The sequence below is a fragment of the Parus major genome, chromosome 7 (genome assembly GCF_001522545.3).
Source record: "Parus major isolate Abel chromosome 7, Parus_major1.1, whole genome shotgun sequence".
Classification (NCBI taxonomy): domain Eukaryota; kingdom Metazoa; phylum Chordata; class Aves; order Passeriformes; family Paridae; genus Parus; species Parus major.
The window spans coordinates 37,573,308-37,588,067 of record NC_031776.1 but is presented as its reverse complement, the minus strand read 5'-3'; the positions used below and the strand labels follow the sequence as shown (position 1 = coordinate 37,588,067).

At 40.0% G+C, this 14,760-nt stretch overlaps 1 protein-coding gene across 15 annotated transcripts in view; it reads left to right on the top strand.

Moving 5' to 3' along the window:
- Window positions 1-580: 580 nt before the first annotated feature.
- Window positions 581-14,760, top strand: part of BAZ2B (bromodomain adjacent to zinc finger domain 2B) — a 113,425-nt gene continuing 99,245 nt past the window's right edge. For 5 of the 15 annotated variants that reach the window (XM_015634144.2, XM_019007357.2, XM_015634143.2 and 2 more), the window contains exon 1: window positions 581-685. The gene's annotated coding sequence lies outside the window, so the exon portion shown is untranslated. Of the gene's footprint in view, window positions 686-1,204; window positions 1,278-2,182; window positions 2,346-14,760 lie in introns of those variants that run through there. The other 10 variants (XM_015634145.2, XM_015634142.2, XM_033515887.1 and 7 more) reach the window with 4 other exon arrangements.

Below are 14,760 nucleotides of genomic sequence, written 5' to 3'. Positions count from 1 at the left end.
TTTTAATTCTTGTGTCAATAACTGGTATTAATACTTCTCCTTCATTTTAATTTAATTCCACCACCCTTGTTGCCTTGCTTTACTTGAATTTATCGAGTACTTCAAGAACTTAAAATTTGAACGTTGATTCTTTAAAATGTCTCTTAGAAGTGGATCGTCTTTTCTTTTTTTCTTTTTTTTTTTTTTTTCCGTAGATGGCACTTGTTTATATAACAGATTCTGTTGTTGCTTTATTAATTTTTTTAACCTAAACTTAATCTGTGGGTTCTTAAGGTGGGCAACTTTGTTTCTCCCCCGCTCGATTAAGTTATCATTAAAAAATGACCCCAGGCGGACTGGAACTTTCCGTCGCTGCGTGAAGAACGTGGGCTGTTCGAAACTTTTCCCAGCCCGAGGGCGGGCGCGAGTCCCGCACCGAGATCCGCTCCCAGCCCGGCCCCGCCGCCCGCCCTGCGGGCAGCGCCGGTGGTGACGTCAGCGGGGGCGCGGGGTCCGCGACCCCCTCCAGGGTCCCGCCGGCTGGGGGCGGCCGCCGCGCGCGCCGCCGCCCGCGCGCGCCCCCGCCCGGCTCCGGGGAGCGCCGGGAAGGGCCGGCCCGGCGCGCGCCGCCCGCACCGCGGAGGGGAAGAGAGCGGGAGAGCGAGAGCCGCGCAGCCCGCGCACCGAGCGGTGGAGCTTCTCCCAGGTGAGCGGCTGGGGTAGGTTGGTGTTCTGCCGCGCCGAGGCTCCCGAACCCGGGTAGCGCCCGCCTCGCCGGCCGCGTCCCCGCCGGTGCGTATCGCCCCTTTGTTGTGTGGGCCGAGCGCGAGTCCCGCTGCGGGGCCCTGCCCGGGCAAGGCTGCGGGCGGGTGGCGGAGTGGCTGCGTAGAGGTGAGTCCTGGGGAAAGGCCGGGGCGGGAGTGTCTGCAGACGGGACGGCTGTGTTCCGAGCGATTTTAAACTTTGCTCATGGCCGCACGCCCGTGCTTTGGCCGGGCGGCGCCGGTCACGTCTCTGCCGACGGACGCCCGCAGCCTCCGGGGCGGCGCGGCGCGGCGGCTGCTAGCGGCCACCGGGCGGCTCTTTTGTGTGGCGCTGTGCGGTACGCTCCGCTCCCGGCGGCCCTCCCGCCCCGTTCCGCTCTTGGCGGCGGGCGCTGCCCCGCTCCCCTCGGTCGGGGGTGTCAGGGCGGGCGCGAGGCGGGGCCGCGCGAAGCGGCCGCGGGGCAGCGGCCGGAGCACGCCCTGTCCCTCCGCAGGCGACCCCTGTCCCCGTGCAGCCCCCGCTCCCGCGCGCGGGTGAGTAGGCGCTCCCTCCCTTCCTCCCTCCCTCCCTTCCTTCCGCGGGGCGCGGCGCGGCCCGGGAGCGGGCGCCGCTCCTCACAGCCGGCTCGCTGCGGGCCCCTCTGTCCGCGGCTTTGTGCGCGTCCCGTCCTTGTAAAGAGAAACAAGCAGCTGCGGCGTTGGGCCGAGTTGTTGAAATTTATCCCTTTGTGTATATTACAATATCCTCCATTTTTCTGCCCTCTAAACAACAAGCCTTTCGCCATCTTGGGCAAATTTTTATTCCAAAGTCCGACCGTCTCTTTTAGGAGGGAATGAGTATAAAACCTGAAAGCGCTTCTGGATAAGCATCAAAGTTTAGGGAATGTTATAGGGACAGATAGTGACGTCATGTAAAGTTTAAGGGGATTTTTCTCCAAGACTCTGTGCTTTCCCCTGGAATTCCTGATCTAACGTGTTGTAAACCGCACTTTAAAGAGAAAGGTTCCTAGTTGAGTGTGCGTATACAGGGGACACAGTGAATATGCTTCCTTATCTGGTGTCTGGTTTCATATCTGGAAAATAATCATGCCTCACACCTTTTTTTTCCGCCCTGGCTTTAGTATTTAATGTGCAATGCTTAACCGTTGGGTTATTTAAAAAACAGTTCTGAAGTTATGATGTTAAATGACAAATTATCTGGAGATCTGCATTGGTTTTGTTTATGGCAAGTATTAATTTGATGTGACGTTTACATGAAACACTTAGTACAGGATCTTCCCTGAGAAATAAACAGTGTCTTCTTGGCATGAGGGACATGGCAAAACAGACCTCCATTTTTAAATGACAGACTTGGAGGTATGATTTGGAAGCGACGAACTTATTAAGGTGTATTATTAAAGGGTTCCGTCTGGAAAGTACCTATAAATATTACATGTAGTTTGGGTTATGTTCCAGGTACTGTATAATGTGTGTGGCTAAATGTAGTTACTGCACTAAGCTCATTGAAAGAACCGACTGTACAACTCCTTACCCAACAACAAATCATTTTTCCTCTGACTACGAATTTTGGATCAGCTGTTGTGAAAGGGAGAACAATAAAAGGTACTGTTGGTTCTCAGCTGGTTTTTGTTTTTTAATCTCATGAAAGTTTTTCTGGTCACATGACTTAGTAAAATGTGTAATTGGTGGGGAATAATTGTTGTAGTTAAAGTTTTGTTTTTCCATTCTTCTTTCTATGCTTGTTTGACTTGCTGCATATTTAAAGTCACACTATGGAGAATATGAAACTATTTGTATTTAATTTGCATTTTCTTTGTCTTCAGAATTGGGAAAAATATTGGCAACAGTTAACAGACAGTAGTATGAATAGCTGTTTGTACATCAAGACTTTCTATCCACATCAGTATTGAATGCTGTACTTAAAGCCTTGAAGTTATGTTAGAACAAATGTCAGATGCTTATTTTATTTTCCGTTCCTAAATGCATCAGAAAGTGTGGTTGGATTTGTTATTTCCTATCTGTGTGAATGCCGAGTAAATGAAACCATTTAAACAGTTGAAAGCATGTACAGCAGGTGATTCTAAATTAGAAATGCAATAAAGGTCTAGAAGATTGGATAGGTTATAAATACTGAGCAACAGAGGATAAGTAGTTTCCAAAAATGGCATTATAGCTTCGACATCTCATAATAAACTATGTACACGTTTTTGTCAAAATGCTGCAAAATCAATAAATGCAAAATGTTAAGAAAATGGTAGACAAGATGATTTTTGTAAAGTATATGTAGAGAAAGCAGTAGGAATTGTTAAGGAATCTTCAGTGTTAGAGAAATTCTGTGTTCCCTTCAAGCAAGTGATACTGGTTGAATCATAGGTTGTACCAATTCCTCTAAGCAAGGAGAGTATTCGTATCAGGTTGTGATGAAGTTGTTCATAAACAGAACTCTCTGAAAGGTAAAAAATATTTCTTCAGAGGATCAGGTATTGTTTCCTTTTTATTCCTGATCCAAAGTCTGTTCTGGATGGCACAGTATAAGGTTTTGTGACTATTGTGTATTGAAAATAAACTGGGGCTGTGACGCTGTTTTCTAGTTCCTGCCAGGACATGGTTCATTTTTGCAGTAGCCTGGAGGGGAATGGCCAGGACCCAGTAGTTCTGACCACCTTACCTTGTTAGTTGGGGGTGGGAAATGCACGCAAGGCACTCTATTCCTTTTGGAGGAGAAGGGCTCTCTTCCAAATGAACCTAGGGTATTGTTGTTTCCCTGTGAGTCTTTGGATGCTTTTCTGTAGTCTCTGTCATTGGTGTTGTTGCTATTACTGTTCTTTTTCTTACCTCATTGCTGTAAATTGTTCTTATCTCAACCAAGACCTCTACCTTTTGTGCCTCCAATTCTCTCCATCCCGAAGAAGGGGAGAGAGTGAATGGGCATCACATGGTTTCAGTGGGAGTACTGAATTGAAGAATTATCATTCTTAAACCACGACATACTGGTATTCCTCATCCAAATTATTTTCTTAAATTGAATTCCACTGTGCTGGGTTCCTTACAGGTTTGTGTTCCCACAAAAGGGTAGTTGTTTTTAAGATTCTTGTAGGTTGTCAGTGCCATTGAAAATTTTTTTTGAGTAGTGTGAGAGAGAAAAAAAACCCTCAATACATGCTTCATACCTTTTGGTGAAAAATACTTGGTTTTCTTGAACATGTAATAAAATATTTTGTGTTTTCAAAAGATAAACTAGCAATATCTTTATATCATGGAGGGAAAGAGCACTGGTTAACCACTTTAGTATATTTGTTTAATCTTTATATTGACCTTATGTTAAGAAGAAAGTTCTACAAGGCTGGCTTTTTTTGTCTTTTTTGGGCCACACTTAAAAAGCAGATAAGGTAATAGAAGCCTTTCCTTATAGGTCCTGTTCCCCTTTTCCTTGTTTTCTTTGTCTGCACATTTATTGTAGAACTGCATTGTAAAGGAGCAGATGTTTTGCAAAACATCCTGATATGTTGCTTTTTCTTACGGGAGTGCATAACTGTTCCTTCTGATGCATCGATTTGACAGCTGGTTGATTTCATGAAACTGCTGAGAAGCCATTAGTGGTGTCATTGAATTCAAATAGAACAGTCCCTCCCAGCTTGAACTGCAGTTGTTAGGGTCTTTGTTGCTACTTTCCTGTTCCTATTCGGGATGTGGAATATCAGTTGCAAATAAAATGAAGCTTGTCCACCCGGTCTCATATCCCAGAATGAGGGAAAGGAGCACCTCACTGCTGTTAGTTCTATAATTTTCTTACAATGGCATCTTTGGGAATAGGATATCTTGACTTGTGGTAGGTATAACCAACAATGCAGTTTCCTACACCCTTCCTCCCCCTCTCCCTCTGGCATATTAAGGGTTTCACTGTATGAACACCTCGTGTTCAAATCCCTTCACTGTGATCCGTCTCCCAGACTCTGATGTATATGTATCTTTAAATAAAACTTAATAGTGTAAACACTGGTGGAATTTTTTATTTTTCTTTTAATAAACAGACTATTGTAACAGAGCATTAAGAGTGATATTTAGTGTTTTCATCACTTAGATAATTTGGCCCAAGGAAGATTGCCACAGTCTACCACTTTTCTCCCAAGTGTGGTTCAACTTCTGAGTTAATACTGTAGTTTTACTACAGTATATTCAGTGAATTATGTCATACTACATGATAAACTAGTTTGTGATTGTTAATTGCCACCACAAGGAACACAGAAACAGTTGTCAAAGTTAGCAGTGATTTTTGTGATTGATAGTTTGCAACATTCTGAATTTAGACAAAAATGTACTAATTATATGCTGGTCAACATACTTTACAGAAATGGGAAGTTTGTATTGAAGAACATTATGCAGTATTTGGAATCTAGTTATAGATGATCTTCCGCACTGCATCACAGAATGAAATGAAACATCCTTTTTTAAACTGACATCTATGTTTTTGAAGATTTTTTTTTTACTGTATATGACTACATTTTTACTTTAAAACCATTTTTACTGTAAATAGCAACGAACAGGAAATCATCAGAAGATTTGTGTGAGGAAAACAGTAAGTTCTCATTAATTTTTTAGTTTGTCTTTCTTAGGGACTCTATGAAGGCGAGACAGTATTAGTTCCAGTGTTACTTACTGTGGAGATAAGGAGTCTGGAAGGGTTTAGTCTTTTACCAACATCACAAGTAGCTGATGGTAGAGGATGAAAAAAGAGCTGTCTTCACTGACTTGAATATGTAGTGTGCCGGGTAGTTGTTTCCTTGAAAACGGAAATGCGTGGTTTGTTGGTCCGCAGGATAATTGCTATGGGTAGGTAAGCAGAATGCAGCAGGTAGTCATTAAATAAAACTGGAACCATGTATTCATTCAGCCTCTGCAGAAGGGCCAGGCAAGATGCAGTATTTTGCCATTATTTTGTTTCTTAATCATACAGTTTTAAGTGGAAGAAAGGTATGTAGAACATCTAATCCAATTAGCACACAGTTTCACCTATTAGCTGTGTTAAGTTCTTATCCAAGTTCTTTAGTGTTTAAGCTCATTACTGTTCTAAATTTACTGTTATATAGTGTCATGGTCTTGAGCTACTCCTTAAAAATTGAAAACCAAATATACCGTGTTAAAGTCCTGTACAGAAGTTCCATTGATATTTAAATGGAAATAAATTATAAAAGTAAAAGTAGTAATTTTGTGGTATCATTTAGATTTTTGTTTCTTTTGGGGGGAGGAGAAATTGTGATTTATTTTATTGTGGTGTTAGCATTTCATGAGGCTCCAGGTGAGAGAAACACTTGGAGTGTGAGGAAGTTTTAGGGCTTGTTTCAGCTTTTTAATGTAGCAACAGAACAAAGGATACAAGGGTTTTCCCAGCTTAGTTTAACAGAATTGATTGAATTCCTAATACCACTTCCTTCTCTTTTTATAGAATATCTTTTGGATCATTGGAAAAAAGACCAATATCAAAACACGTATACAGTTTTAAACTTGGTTGGTGACAGATGATCTTTCAAACGTAGTCTCTGAAAGTATGGTCTTATGAAAAGTCCATAGGGCTGGGCTTGTTGGTGTCCGTATGAAGCCTGTTGCCTTTAATGTGAATTCTCTACCTTGCTACCCATGCCCTTCAGGGCCTCCTGAATGTCTTGTTTTCTGTGTGTAAAGGACTTAAGACTCTTTTGAGTTGATATAGGTCAGGCATTGTAAAGAGCTGAATGGGTTAAGCCTTGGTAGCTTGCAAAAAGAGATTGCAGAAACTTTTCTGGCTGCTGAGGGTGGAATCACCCAAAATCTTAAAATGCAAACTACTAAAAATGTAAAGAAAAACTACTTGAATTTTTTTTCTGCCTGATGGACTCCTTACATTAGTAATTCGTGAGACTGCTCAGTTTAAGTATTTGTCACCGGTAATGTTTACAGCATAAAGCCTTTGGAAAGAAGGTAAACTTAAAAATAATACAGTGACTGTGTGATCATGCTGTTGTCTTTTTGGAGCCTCACACAGAACTTAGTTCTGCTCTGGAATTCTTGGAAAGGATAATGAAGAATTTTCAACTTTTGAATAATGATGAACCCTAGCAGTGTGTTCTTATTCCTGTAAATTACAGAAAGTGTAAGGTAGATTTTCTTTAGAGTATTTAATATAATAATTTAAAGGCACAAAATAATCTGCCTAGCTGTTCTTGAACTTCAACCTCGGTCCCGAGTCTGTTGGATGAAAAGTTAAACCTCGAAATCTTCCAGAGAGTATTTTTTTATTCACTGAGTACATAGATAATGTTTTTGGATTGTGACCCTATTTATTGATCGATTTGTGTTAATGAGTTAATGTTTTTCTGATGCTGAAAGATTCTCTAATAAACAATTTCAGTGCATTTTACCAGATACCTATTTTAGAAGAATGGTATGTAGTATCCTAGTATAAGCAGCAAAATAATCCCACAACCCTCTCCTCAGCCCTCAGTGTTTCTACAACAAGAAGCCACTAGGGCAAAAATTACTTCAGTGGTCCGTCAGTGCACAGGGACATAATTGTGTGGATTTTTCCTCTTTTTTTGTTCTTGCACTTTTCTGCAAGCATGTGCTCATTAATCAAAGACACTGTACTGCTGAGGGCAGAGAGGTTCATCAAATTGGCAGCTTGTTTGGTGTAAAGAACAGTGTGCTGAAGCTCTTAACATGCTAGGACATAAATAAATCTATGTCTTTGTATGCAAACCTGGAGGTTAATACTGTATAATTCAGTGTCCTGTCTTTCTTTTTATGATGGATGTTTTTAAGTGTTTGAAGCGTGATGTGAGCCTTCAAGCAGGTCAGGGCAGACAGGCTGATTGGCTGAAGCAGAAGCTTGGCAAAGGGGCTTGTGTGTCTGCTGTAGAGGGTTTTTTTTTGGCTTGGAGATCATTGTTGTATTGCCTGCGCTGTTGTAGGAGAGTTCCTAAAGATTGACGACCCTTGCTGTGCTAATGGACTTAGTAATGAAATGCAAATAGTTTGGTCCCGTTTGTTCCAAAGTTACTGCTGTTTGTATGTAGCCTTAGCAGACCTGACATGTGGAACAAGCACAAAACGACTAGGATTTCCCTGTAAAAACGGTTCTGGGATTTGGCTTTAACCAAGAAGTGGTTAACCATGAATTGGTTGCATATTCATAATTTAAGTACAGCTAGTCACTGCAAGTGCATAGTCGTTTGCAAGCTATTATAAACCATTCCACTCACACAATGGACACTGTACTTGTGCTTTTTTTTTTTTTTATTGACCTAGCGTCATTTGAAATCTGATTGCTGCAGCCACAGAGACCCTTCATTTTAGCTATGCTTGCATCGTAGAACAACCTCAGTATTAAATATTTATTTTTAACTAAATGCTGAATAAAATGTTAAACTCTGAGCTTTGAAGAAACAAGGTGTAAGGGTGAGCAGTGACATACATCATAAACATGAAATCTTGTTATGTAAAGACTAAAAAAGTGACATCAGCCAAGCTTTGTAGTCCTTTCATAACATTTGTTGCTCAGAATAAGAAGTCCTTGTTAGATTTACCCAGTGTTACCTTGCTAACACTGTAGTTGCTGGTTTTTTGGGGTTTTTTTATACATTGTGTATACTCAGTGCTTTTGGGGGAAAGCCAAGAAGTACAAAATGTGATCATATTACACAAAATGAAGGTGTAGCAAAATAGAACTAAGCAATCCTGTTCAGTATCCTGTGGAGAAAATAATGAATGTATTAGGAATCTTGTAAAGGTGTGCTTATTTATCATTATAATATGAAAAGTACAAGCTTAGAAATATTAGCTATTAATACATAATAAGCTGTGATGGAAAGTTGATCTCCCTGCATTCAGTTTTGCTTTTCAGCTAAAAATCAAGCTTATACAGAAGAATTTGATAACTTTTATGTATTTTTGCTTGCCCTAGTGATTGGAGCTTTTATAAAGAGTAATACATTTTTGACAATAAAAGTCAGTTTTCCTAACATCCTTAGTTCTTGTGGGAATAAAAGAGAGCCCGAAATGTATGCTCTCCATACATCTTTTGATCCAGTATGTTGCAAGTTATTAACTTGTTACTGATTTATAACCTGGCATGTAAATAGAAAGTGTTGCTGAGCAAAGTTGTAAATAAATTCTTAGTTCATATGTATGGATCCAGGAAAATGGGAAGCCATTAAGGGAGGTTTCTTACTGTGTTAGTCAGCGAGATAAAAATATCAAACACACATGCCTGAAAGAGTCTAGTTTTTCAAGCTATATCAGTGGATTTAATAAAAGATGTTATCACTGCTTACAGCTCTGGTCTTGTCTGAGTAGTTACAGCAATTGAAACAAAGGATAAACTATGAGAAATGCAAACCAATATTTTTCCATTGCATCTTTGATAATTTTTCTTCCTTGGAGTTACCCGTAGCACCTCACCGCTTCTTTTCAATGTTGAAGAAAGAGCTAGATCAGAGATAACTGAGACTACAACCATGTGGTTTAGGAGAGAAGTGAGGTGGAAGTATACTCAGTAGGTCCCTGGGGGGACCCAACGTCTACAAAAGTTGTAATACCAGAAACAATTTCTTCGTATCACAATTCGTAGCTTTCAAAGCAGCAGGGAAAATTCCCGTTTAGATTTTTGGGTGCTTTTACTTGCAGTCTAGTATTAGAAACAATAGATACTCCCATTTTGGCTCTTTCAGAGCAATTACCTTATATGGGAGTTTAAAAAAGTAAATTGTTAAGGGTTTGGCGGGGAAGCCATGTGAAGAATGGCTGAGGTCTCTTGGTTTGTTCTGTGTGGAAAAAAGGAGACTGATGTCAGACCTCATTGGGGTCTACAGCTTCCTCGTGAGGGGAAGTGAGGGGAAGTGAGGGGGCAGCTCTGATTTCTGCTATGATCAGGGGCAGGACCGGAGGGAAAAGCTGTCTAGCTTTGTCAGGGGTTGGTTTAGGCTGGATATCAGGAAAAGGTTCTGTCCTTAGAGGAGGTTCTGTCCTTGTTGGGCACTGATTAGGCTCCCCAGGGAGTGGTCACGGCTCCAAGGATGCCAGAGCACCAGAAGCATTTGGACAGTGCTCTCAGGGACAGGGTGGGATTGGTGGGGTATCCTGGGCAGAGCCAGGGGTTGAATTCAGTGGTCTTTGTGGGTCTCTTCCAACGCAGGATATTCTGATTTTAGGTCATTACACGCTCACCCATCTCTTAGTAATCACTGACAGACGGTGATTGAATTTTTTTTCGCTGCGTTGTCAACAGAGACTATATAAAAAAGCTACTGTCCCAAAGAAAGTGTGAGAAATGAGAAGAAAGTTGAGATCCCAAGCCTTCACTAAAGGGAGTGAAATCCTGTGGATTATTGAAAAAAATCACAACAATACAATACTATCTTTCTGGCAGCTTAGTAGAGAGTGCACTTGGATTTTGTCATACCTTAAATGTAACGAAGAAGGATTTGGAGGATAGGTTTTTAGAATGGGTGTATATTTGAGCACAATGGGTATGCCCCATTTTGATGACATACTGAAGTCCTTCTGTTTGCTTTTTTTCATGTCTTTTTTGTTCTAACTTGCCAACAACCTGCTAAATAAATATCTAAAGGGTTTGAATAGTTATATGCTTGCACTTAATGTATGTAAGGGTGTTTGGAGCAGTAAATTTCAGAAAAGAGAAAAAATACATATAGAGAGAACGTTATGTTACTAAATGTTACTAAAAGAATGTTATGTTATAGAAAGAATGTATTTTACTGAAATGACAACAGACTTAGTAAGGGTCCTTTATTTTGTTTGGCCTTTAAGTGTGGTATTAGTAGTATATTTTTCTGCAGTTCTCTTCTTTTCTAGAAGTGCTTTTCAGGTCTGATTTTCCCCCTTTAAGACTTAGAGGGTATAGCAAGTTGTCTTCATGGAACAAAATGTATTTTTGAAGAAGAGTGGGAAGTACCGATTCCATGGTTGAGCCTTATCCGGAGGGTTAGTTTTGAACTATTTTTTTATGATTTGCAAAAAGAAGTGTGTTAATTGTACAAAGAAGCAGTCAAAGGACATTTGGGGAAGGAAGGAACTCACTCTCACTTACTTTAGTTTAGGTAAAAACTAGTGTTAAGTGCACCTGTAAGTGCAGTCAGTTGTAAAATGCCTGTTTTTGCCTCATACTCATAGGAGCTGGAAGGAATAGATTATTCTAGGTCATTTTCCTTTTATTTATATGTGAGAAAGATGCAGAGCAGCTTGAAATACTTGTCTATTTTTTGGGAGATGTTTTTCTATGTCAACCTGTTTCTGATTATCGCTGAGGTAAATTTATAATCTTTTGACTCTTGCAGATGCCAGTAAATTTTCAGTGTTAGCAGTTAAGATGTTATAGATATACAGCATATTGCGAAGTTTATTGTGTTGATATAAGTGGTTTATACAGAGCAGTGTTGAAATGTAGCCTGCAGTCTTTTTGCGGTCATGGAAATGAATTACGTGTTCCGAGAGATCCGTGCATAGTGTAAAGACTTTTACATTAAAACAAGTGTGGGCAATCACTTTTTAAAGATTTCTTGGCCTTTAAATGCTTAATTTTTATAATTGTGGTAATTTTTATACTTTGCAATATGTTTAAAATAAATAGATAAGTGATTGTCTTATGGAATGATCTGTGTTATATGTTTTAAGAGACATTTGAAATGCATGTAAGTGGGATCTCTTTGTAAAGCTGAGTCACTTTTTTGCTTCATATGCCTGTTACCCTTTAAGCACCTGTTGTCAACATGTAAAATTTTATGACCTTATGACTGTGGTTTTTGCTCACCTATTTGTCCATGTGCCTGTCATTTCCTTGCCATAACTTCTGTTTGTCATTTCTTTTCAGCCATAACTGAAACTAGTCTAGACATTCAACAGTAAAGTTTTGTAGTTTTGTGGAGATTAATAACTGTATTGAAGAAGATGCACAGATTACACCTGCCATCTGAGGAAGTGGTAGGTCAGCATTAGTGTTACTTCACCAGTTCTCTGAGTCCTCAGTGTGTGCCCACTGTCCAACAAGTATATATGCTGTCAGCAGTGTCCTTGCCAAGTGGGTTGTTGAAGTGGCCTGGTATTTCCTCATGGGGTCTGGTTTATGGCAGTGGGAAAATGCTGAAGACCATCATAGGAACACTGCTCACAGGAGAGTTTTTTCAGCCACCTCAAAAGTAGCACGTGAGGAGACCTGTAGTAAAAAGCTTTCGCATGGTACCATGTACATGGGTTCTGTGCAAAGTAGAATGTGGATAGTGGATACTAAATTTTACTTTTTTTGGATCAAAATTTTGTTCTCAGAATAAATTCAATATGATTTCAATTAGAAAATGTTGGTGACTGTTAAGTAACATGACTAGAGTGTTGTTTTTATCTGCAACTACAAGAAATAAGTAATCCAGTAATTTCTGTTGATGAAAATATCTTAGAATCATTACCATGTGTGCACTACTTCTTATTGAGGGCACACAGTCTAGTTATGCTGACTTACCTTTCCAGTTCAGTATTATGTGAGAGAACAAACATTTGCATTTATAAAACGCATGCACATAATGATAAATAGTTTTCCAAAGCTTTCATTTTAGTTGAGGGTTTTTCAGAACCAAAGTCTGTGTGCTTACCAGTGCCCTGTGAAGTGGCTTGTGTGCATGTGTCCTGTGGATCAGCTTACAGCTGATTGCTCTTTCATTAATAAAAGCAGGACTTGCTGTTTTATATAGTGAAATATAAGTGAAAAATACAAGGTTTTAAAAGATACAGTCATAGCTATTTTTTAAGGCAAGTGAGGTGTGTGCCCTCCTCCACACCCTGGCCCCCCCAGCCCCCCTTGGTATATATTGTGGATTGGATTACAGTGATGTAGTGGATTCACTGTCATCTTGTAAATTAGACTTACAATAGTCAGACTTGTTTGTCAGATATTAGAAGGCCTGCATAGATAGCTACTTCTGTTGCTATGTTGGTTCATGCATGTGGCAGTAATTAGCTTCTGTGGATTCTAGAAAATGTGTTGTCATAGAATTGCTGAGAAGCAGGTTTCAGTGTGTTTTCACTCACTTAACAGAAGTCAGGTACCATTAGACCAGTATAAATTTAACTAATTTTGAACAGCAAAAGTGTAAGACTACAATTTCTACAGGACTTGAGAGAGAAGCTTGGTTTCTTAAACAAGACATTTAAGTTCCTTTTTTGTTCTTTCTTTCTTGTAAATAGACCATATTGCATATAAAAATCAATGAATAATCAGAAGTTGGATCTTTAAAAGTGTATGGCCTCAGGACAATTAATTTTCAACTTGCCTTTTGCTGGTTTTCCTGTTCTGGTTTGGTTTTTTTTTTTATGAGCCATAAAGAAAGAGTCAGAGGTTAAATGATCAGTGGTCTGTAGATACCAAACCAAAAGTAAGTTTCAGAACAAGCTTGTATCTTGACCATCTTTCCTTTTAAACAAATGTAGTTTGTTAAAAGCAAAAAGACTATTCCGTGGTAGCTTTTTAGTAATCTGATTCAATGTTTCTTGTGTGAGATACTCAGATACTGGTTGATACTTAGAGCAATATTTAAAAAATGTGTAGCATTTCTCTTAATGTTCTTGTTAGATGTACTTTGAATTCCATTAGTAGCACAGTTAAATTAGTGCTAAACAGTGATGGAAATTTCATTTTTGTGCTCAAACTTCAGCCTTTAGGAGCTGAAAAGTCAGGGATATTCTATTAAGAAACACTTCATTAATTCAGACTTGCTAGCTTGTGGCCTCTTGTCATGTCATATCCTGTAGCGGCCCTTTCCCTTCAGGTTTAAGGCTGGTGTTTTACAGTATTTTCTCTTTTAATCAGTGGACAATCGTTTTACAGATTCCTAAGTCTAAACTTGTCTTAATTTTGTTCTTATCCTGAACTTGAAAGCTCACAGAGCAGAAGGAAATACTTGCAAGCTTATTTTTGCCCAGAAAGACTGGGAAAACAGAAGAAAAATTGTCTAAAACAGAAGTTCTAGACTTTTAAATAGGTAATAACGTCTCCAGGCTTGTTGTAATCCATGCTGCTGTTAGCTTCCCATCTTGCAGAAACCTGGTAGAATGTCCTGTACGTTGCTTTTGTACTGGAATGATGAACGTAATACATGTGAATGGTTTGAAGTAAAAAACTATGACCACCAGTAGTACCTTATTTTTAGATGCTTTTTTCTGAGTATAATTCACAGGGTTATTTGGGTTGCCCCCCCCCTTAAATATGTGGCCAAGATTCATACCATTGCTTCAGCAAGACTGAAGGAATAGGGGGAGTGGAGAATCCTGACAGCAGAGCCTATCACTCACACCTAATTATCAATTTTATTTTAAACTAGATAAGATTGCCAACTTGCTTTACACTTTCAACTTCTAGTGGTGTCTTGTAGCCTGTTGTTTTTGTGGCACAACGCTCAACGTTTTTTGTTCATTTATACTGTGAAACTGGTATGCAAGTTCTGTTTCTTTGAACTAGTTTTTACCATAAATCTTTTTTGCCAGAAGAATACTACAATTCATAAGTTGTTACCATAATTCTTTGTCATTTCACTGTTCAAAATACAGCTAAATACATGCTGAAGGACAGAGGTGATATTTGTAGAGTTGCGTGTGTAGTTCTGAGCTCCTCGATATGGGACTACTGAAGTGCGTCTGATAAATGGCCACTAAGGAGTTGAAGAGACTGAAGCATCTCACCTGTAAAGGAAGGCTGAGAGAGCTTGAACTCAGCTCAGAGAAAAGGTTCAGGGGAATCTCATCAGTGTTTATAAATAACCTGTGTGAAAGATGCAAAGAGGACAGAACCAGGCTCTTTTCAGTAGGTCAGGACAAGAACAGGCGCAGGCTGAAACACAGGAGGTTCCATGCCATGTGCTTTGGGATGACGATGACCCTGCTTGAACATGACTCGCTGCTGTCCCTTTCAGACTGACCCATGTAGCAATGTATCTGAACAGCTTGGGTCATGATGTGCTCCAGCCAAACCGTATTTGGAGTT